The following is an 8346-nucleotide window of genomic DNA, read 5'->3' on the forward strand; positions in this document are numbered from 1 at the left end:
CTCTACTTGTTTTTGGGGAATTCAGCTGAAGTGGCAGACCTAAGCCGGTTTTTTAATCCGTGTCGGACCGGTAAAGCGCCGAAACTTCATCGATTAGCTCTGCAAATTATACGTGATGCCCCTATTAGATTTATGTTATTTATTTATTTATTTAAGTCTTATGTAACAACAGTTCCCTTACATACTATTGACAATTCTTCTGTGCTTCAACTACGAGAATTAATGGAACACTAAAATTCTAAAATTATTCTGGCAGCATACGATTGAATTGTGGGTCCACTAAATTAAAAGATCAGAGGGCGAGGTGAACATTAAAATCAAAATATTTAGATGTTTCAAGAAAAAAGGGATCATTATTCCGCAGACAGCATTGACGGATGTGATAAATTAATGCATTCTAAAAGAAAGTGGCAATCTATTATAGCTTTAATAATAAGTACCAAAGTCAAATGAGAGAGAAAGAGAGAATATTTCTCCTGCAGTTTAATGATTTTCGGTTGATTAGCTCACATCTGGCACTATGCGATGGGATTAGATCGACAAAATTCAGAGATCGTGGGGCAAAATGAACATTAAAATCAAAATATTTAACTGTTTCAAGAAAATAGTTAATTATTCCGAAAACAGCGTTGAAAGATGTGGAATTAATGCAGTATACCATAGAAGAAAGTGGCAATCAATTATATACCATTAATAATACCAAATGGAAATGAGAGAGAGAGAACAATTCCCGCAGTTTAATGATTTTCAGTTAATTAGCTCACTATAGGATTGGATTGTAGATCCACAAAATTCAGAGATCGAAGGGGAAGCAAACCTTAAAATGAAAACATGTTGTTTACTTGAATTATTTCTGACAAAGAACTTTTATAAAGCAAAGACTTACAAGCACACCTATATAAGTAGTACATATTTCCATTTCCGTAAACAACTTTTCTTGTTACACAGAATAATATTTCAAAAGCAGCAAAACTACCTAAATTTGATCGCCAAATGACTTTAGCGCATTTGACAAAAGTATTTTCTATCTAAATGACCAACACTTATGCAATTTATGCTTGCATAAGACTGAGGAGTATAAATGGCACAGCCATAGATAATAAGGCGCATAACAGCTGCTAATGAAGAAATAATTTTAGAACAGTAGAGTAAACGAAGAAAAGTTTAAAAAATTAACAAAAGCAAAAATAAAAGAAGTGAAAAGAATTGTAATATCGTGGGTGTGAAAAAAAATTTTTTTTTTTTTGTTTTTGATTTTTTTATCATAGAAACAACAAACAGAAAATCAGATTTCAAAGAAGTTGAAAAATAAAGGAGAGCACATAAAAATAAAAAACAAGGGGAGTGCAGAAATGTAAACAAAAATGGGCCTAAATTAATTGTACAGTGAATATCATAAAAAAATGTTTAGATAGCGCTGAGCTTTTCCCATGAACTGGCGCAACTAGCAAGCAGCTGTAGAGATAGGCGAAATAATATATTAAGAAAATGTTAAATATAATCGAATAGAAATACATATACATATGTGTGTATGTATGTATGTATGTAGAGGAGAGATAGATACGGTGGTATAAGATTTTTAAAGACTATTCCCATGCTACTATTTACGGAGAAATGTTGAAGAGAACTCATTTTACTTCTACAGCTAGACAATAAAGTTGCTATATATATACGTATATATATATATTTTACGACTGAATTACTGAATTATTTAAATTTGAATATATTTAGAATATTTTTTAACATTTATTACCACTTAGTTTTCTTATTTTTGTGCGATTTGATCTATTTTTTTTTTTTTTTGTTACTGTCGTTCGAGTCGTTTGATTTTTTTTTTTTTTTTTTACAACTTGTAAAAAAATTTTAGATCAAAGTACAAATGTACATACATTTAAAACGAGGTTTCACTGTATACAAATACGTTGGCACAAAGTCAAAAGTTCTTTTTATGTTCATTTCTTCTCTTCACTTATTTTATACTTATTTATTTTGCTGCTCATTGGCAAATTTTTCTGTTCACACACTAATAAAAACACTTTACTTATACACTTGCTCCACATACACAAATATGTACGTACGTATGTATTTTATGTATTTTATTTAACATTTTTTCCCAATGTAAATAATTCGTACTTTGCTTTTTGGAGCGAAATTCACAAAGTCTGCTGGAGTTAAAATTTTCTTATTTATTTTTTAAATTGTTTTCATTCTTCAACTGCGTCATTCACTGCAGACACTTTTTGGTCGGACTCCAGACATTTTTTGGTTGGTTAACGATTTTGTTTTTTTAATTTCACAGTAATACTTTTTTGGAAGCACAAAATTTCATATTTAGCAGACAAACAAAAAAACGTCAAAACATTTTAATATTTATCCGAATTAGAATAAAAAGTAGCCCTCAGCTACGAAGCGCACAAAGAAAAGTTTCCAAATAATAAAACAAAAGACACAACTTTTAATAGTGTCAATTAACGGCACGGAAAATCGCGAATAAGGAAAATCACGCGTCGCACATTTTTACAGTTCCACAAACTCAAGGAGACTGAAGCCGAGCCAACGTACGAAAACACTGTACACTGTAGTAGACTCGTGGAAAATGTAGCAGGCAGCAGCGCATATTCATACGTGCAATACAGTAGGTACATAATAAGTCACACAATGTTGGTGCTGTTGTTGTTGTTGTTTGTGGATTCAATTGCCAGTCTGCCTGCTACTAGCCTAGGCTGCCTGCCTGATTACGCGCCGCGCTCTGTTCGTCTGCCTTGGGCCAGCGCGTATGGCTGGCAGACTTCTGCATATTATACGCGGTGCTCTTTAGTAATTGTCCGATGCTGGCAATGCCGTTACATTGTTGTTGCTTGCACTATTATTATTATTAATTTATTTGTAATAATTTATACAATTAAATTAATATATATTAATACATAAATTAATAAAACGCAACATTGTATAATGGTTTAATGCTTGTTGTACACCCTGTGTACTCAAATGCTCCAACAATGCTGCTTTACATGGTAGCAGTTTTTGTTGTTTGAGGATTTTGAGCGAGCGTGCCAGGCAAACAAACATGAATGGTATTGCAGAGAAAAGAGGCATATCTGCAAGCAACAAATTAATAGTAAACATGGAGACTTGTGTGTTATTATATTGGGGAGATAAGTGGGCAGGAAATTCAGAGAGCAAAGTGACGAGTGTGGAACTAAAATGGGGGGGTGACAAACTGTTTTTGTGTGCTTACGAGCAGTGTTACCATTTTTGGACTTTTCTTAGAAAATTTGGTAGGATTTTCCCTTTTGTTAGGTTGATAGGTTGGTATGAATTTCGGATAGTATTTTGTTATTTCATATTTTTATTATGATGATCATATATAAAACACATATGCGTGTATACATATACAGGGTGAACGATATGAAGTGTTACCTATTCAAAACACCATAACTTTTTCGTGTGAAATTAGTTTTTATTGATTTCAAAGCCAAAATTGTTCTAAAATGATTTCAATTTTAACATATCGCACCCTAAATTCAAAAGGATCACAACTCAAAATGTACCTTGTGCTCAAATATGAGCGAGACGTTATCAATAAAATGGTCCGCGGATGACATATGGCAAAAATAAATTTTTTGTTTTTTGGTAGGACTGTTATAAGTTACATGGCAAATTTCAGCGTGATATGTCACATAGTTTGTTTTCTGTGCTACTGTAAACAAGTCAAGCTCGAGTGTGGAAAATTTTGAGTTTAGGGTGCGATATATTCACTTTAGCTCGATATAACCACCTTTTGCCTTGACTATAGCCTTCAAACGGTCAAACGAATGTGATCTTGAGGTATTTTGGCCCAATCTCGTATAATCGCTTTTTTCAGCGCATCCATACTGGCTTATTTTTTAGTCCTCACCTTGCTCTCCAAAATGGACCAAATGGAAAAGTCCATCGGATTTGCGTCTCGTGAATTCGAAAGCCATTGCGTGGACGAAATGAAGTGTGGAACATGATTTTTTAACCATTCTTGGTTCACACGAGCTTTATGAGACGGTGCCGAGTCCTGTTGAAACGTCCATGGTCTACGACCGAAATGTTTGCGTGTCCACGGCTCTAAAGGGTTTGCAATGCTACCAGTATCATTGTAAGGTTTATTAGTGCGATACACAAACATTTTATTCACTTTGAGGTGACTGAGCTCACGAACAATGGCTGGTTGTGATTTTCCACCCAAATATAACGCTATCACGTTCGAATTCCATTACCGAAAAAAAAATTCAACAAACTGAGACGCAAATGCTTTTAATGGCTTATAAACAATATATTGAACTGACATTACGTACATCATTTATTAGAGATTTGTAGAAAACTCTCTTGGATTTGGAATGATTATCCAGATGTTCTAGTTGTACAAGGAGAGGATTGACAATTTTAAGAGATAATTTATTATGAGACAGCTTTTCATGGCAGACCGCCGTAGCCGATTAGGGTTGGTGCGCGACTATCATTCGGGAATGCGGAGGTTCGATTGTCTGTGCATTAAACAGCAAAATGATGACAAAATTTTTTTCTAATAGCGGTCTCCCGTCGGCAGGTAATGACGAACTTCTAAGTGGAATTCTCCTCATAAAAGCCATTTGCTGTTCGGAGTCGATGTAGGATGTTGATTGAAAGTAAAATTATTTTTATTTAATTTTTTATTTTAGTTTAATTTTTGTTGTTGTTATTATTGTAATTGGCGCTTACACCCTACAGTTTTAAGCCCGCGGCAGATATTTTTTATGAGAAGCTTTTTCATGGTAGAAATACACTTGGAGGTTTGCCCCTTTTTCTATCATTTTGGTGTTTCATGCACGAGATTCAGCCCTACGCGCTTCCGAATGATAGTCACTCACCAACCACTCGGCTACGGCGGTCGCCTTTGTGAGTAAGTGAATGGAGTGACAATTCTTAGCCGCATATATGTAAATCCGGGTCGTTTCGGTAACGTAGAACCGACTGTAATGGAGACGTATGTTTAGTGCGAATGGTTTGTTTGTTCAAATTTAAAAAAAGAAATCCCCTTTTTCTATCATTTTGGTGTTTCATGCACGAGATTCAGCCCTACGCGCTTCCGAATGATAGTCACTCACCAACCACTCGGCTACGGCGGTCGCCTTTGTGAGTAAGTGAATGGAGTGACAATTCTTAGCCGCATATATGTAAATCCGGGTCGTTTCGGTAACGTAGAACCGACTGTAATGGAGACGTATGTTTAGTGCGAATGGTTTGTTTGTTCAAATTTAAAAAAAGAATCCTTATAAAAGGTTTTCCTACAACAGGTATTATTTTGAATAGCCCCCTATTTCGGTAGATGTCACTTTTGAAACTGACATTTTTTGATATTTGACAATGGCGTAGCATTAATAAAAATCGAACGAAACACGCTTAAACAATGCATTGAAATTATTAAAATTCACTATGAAAATGGTGAAAATTTGGCAGACGGATGGACGGTTCGTAAAGCTCGAACATTTTTGGGTCATCGTGAAGCACTTTGTCGGACCGCAATACAGAAATTGGTGAAAAAATTCGAGCTGTTGGCACAAGTTAGTGATGTGAAGAATGAAACCCGGGCACGTCGCTCAAGAACAGCCGAAAATATTGCTGTTGTAGCCCAGGTTTGTCCTCGTTGTTCCTCGTCGTTCTTTCGAACTAGGCATTCCACAAACGTCATTGCACCGCATTTTGTATAAAGATTTGGGCCTTAAGGCTTATAAAGGCCAGTTAATACAAGAACTCAAGCCGCCCGATGATCAACAACGTCATGTCTTTGCTGATTGGGTCGTTGAAATGCATGCAAATGATCCGGAATTCCATCGAAAAATCATCTTGAGTGATCAGGCCCATTTCCACCTGGGTGGCTTCGTCAACAAGCAAATTTGTCGGATCTGGGACTCAGAAAATCCAAGAGTTATTGTTGAAAAGCTTCTCTACCCTCAACGTGTGACTGTTTGGTGCGGTTTATAGTCCGGCGGATTCATTGGACCTTACTTTTTCGAAAATGAAGCTGGAAAAACAGTTTCGGTGAATGGATTGCGCTATCGAGAGATGATCAACGATTTTTTATGGCCGGAATTGGATGATATTGATCTGGACAATGTTTATTTTCAACAAGACGGCGCTTCGTGCCAAACAAGCAACGAAACCACTGATCTTTTACGGGAATAACACCTCTTATTGGAAACCCCTATAATACACATAATTAAATTTTCAATAAAAATTCACAAAGTGGGTGGAGAAACCTAATCGTACGATTTGAAGCTTTAAAAAAATTACTTTATACAGGTGCGTGTAGGTATTCAAATTTTCATTAAATGATTTACAGTTAAAAGCTTAAGCACCACGAACTACTTTTAATTTTTGGTATATTTTTGGATACACTTTGGGTGAAAAAAATAATTTTGAATGGCAACACTGTTTTGCAGAGCATAGAGCGTCTACCCAAATTGAGCGGCTACATTAGAACAACATAACAAAGAACTGCCAGAGTGCAACTCCGAGAAGAAGACAGCTCGAAGAGCATAACATACACAAACAATTTCAAATGCATATCAAAAGCGCTTAATTATTGACAGAATTCGTTAGCTTTTTTGCAGCGTTCCAAAACCAGAAAAATACATTCATTTTACACATACCATACACACATTTGTACATTTATAAATGGTTATATACATATGTACATACATATGAGTTTTGATTAACGCTTTGACGTAGGACGTTGATTATCGAAGTAGCTGTAAATGAAAAACACAATCCTCATCAACACTATCTGCCGTCACTATCAAGTGGATGGTATCTGTGGAACCAGAAATGTTAGATGAGCCAATGTTAACACTCATTAAAGCACGTAACACATTACTACCTAACGAGACAGCTGAGCGATAAAGGCTTTGTTAGTCAGTTTGAGAAGAGTTACTGACAGCCCACAAAAATGTAACTGATAATAGAGAGACCGGCTGATAGCGAGCTGCGGTTGATGATGATTCAACAAATAAGCAGATATGTAAGAATACGTATGTATGTATGTATGTATGTATAAATGCAAGAAAATAATGTAAAAATAGAATTTGGTAAAGTTAAGTGGATTAAAACCATAGTAAGAACAATAAAGGCAAATATTAAGAGCGCTGAAACAGATATTAGAAAATAAATAAAATATTGAAAAGTGAAATGTTTAAAGGAAAAACAACAAAACAACAGATTGACAAGTAAACACTGATTAATATTGAATGTTATCGCTCATGTGCGGGTGCATCAGCGATATGCCCATGCCCACATTGAAGCAAACACAAAAACAACAGCAAATTAATCTCACACTTATCTTCTATTTCCATTATTAACTTACAATCTACACTTTCGTTTTCAACAGCTCAATGATTTATTTTCATCGCCAGTAACCTTTATGATCTAAAAATCCCATAAAACCGACGACGCGCTTATGAGCGCACACACACATACACACGTGTTGTTTTTTTTCATCTAGGTTCAAAGTACCTACACTTCGTATAATTACATACATACTATAAACAATAGCGAGTGTGTTATGGAAACACTTGAACGCAGCTGCACAGCAGCAGTGCAGTTAGCAACTCGGCTTGATAGTTTTCAAAGTTGAGCTCGAGCGCAGAAAATTTTCAAGACGAAAAAGGAACTGAATGGTTAAAAATGGCTTGTGGTAATTCCAGCGGAACAGAACGCATACCAGTAGCACTTATTGTTGTTGTTGCTGCTGCTGCTGCTACTGCTATCCGCTATAAGCCGTCTGTTGGCATGCGCGCACGTTTAAGGACATGCCTCCGGCATAAGGCGAGCAGCAAACTGGGAAAAACAACAAACACAAAAATAAAAACATGTGGATGTTTTGAAGAAAGCAGGCACGAAGATATTCACGCACATTCACACTGAGTTGTTGTTGGTATTAGGTCCTTAAATGTAGGGCGTTTATGCGCAACCAGCTGTGTCGATGAAACGCAGGCATGAATGAACAGTGCCGTACATAAAAATTCGTACGTGCTTGCAGTTGAAGACCCGTTAGTTGGTATAAAATGCAATACGGGGCAATCTCACAGGCAGCCATTTTGTGCAGAATTACAAGAAGAGTTTAGTATGAAATTTGGCACAGGGTGCCTCGAAAAAATAAAATTGCTGAGAATGTTAGTATTTGGCATAGAAAATTTATCAAATACTAAAAAATTTATTTAAAATGGATTAAAAAATTTCATTTTTGTTTCTACCGGATGTGTGTAGCTGTAAATGATAAAATATTTCTAATAAACTTAGAAAGCTAATTTTTTGTAAATATAAAAAATAAAAAAAGTGCTT

General features: G+C 35.6%; 1 protein-coding gene across 5 annotated transcripts in view; it reads right to left on the bottom strand.

Moving 5' to 3' along the window:
• LOC128855866 (uncharacterized) overlaps positions 1-2774 on the bottom strand; it is a 63114-nt gene extending 60340 nt beyond the window's left edge. For 2 of the 5 annotated variants that reach the window (XM_054091080.1, XM_054091078.1), the window contains exon 1: positions 1754-2772. The gene's annotated coding sequence lies outside the window, so the exon portion shown is untranslated. Of the gene's footprint in view, positions 1-700; positions 799-1753 lie in introns of those variants that run through there. The other 3 variants (XM_054091079.1, XM_054091081.1, XM_054091082.1) reach the window with 3 other exon arrangements.
• Between the last annotated feature and the right edge of the window lie 5572 nt (positions 2775-8346).

The sequence above is a fragment of the Anastrepha ludens genome, chromosome 2 (assembly GCF_028408465.1).
Source record: "Anastrepha ludens isolate Willacy chromosome 2, idAnaLude1.1, whole genome shotgun sequence".
Classification (NCBI taxonomy): Eukaryota; Metazoa; Arthropoda; class Insecta; order Diptera; family Tephritidae; genus Anastrepha; species Anastrepha ludens.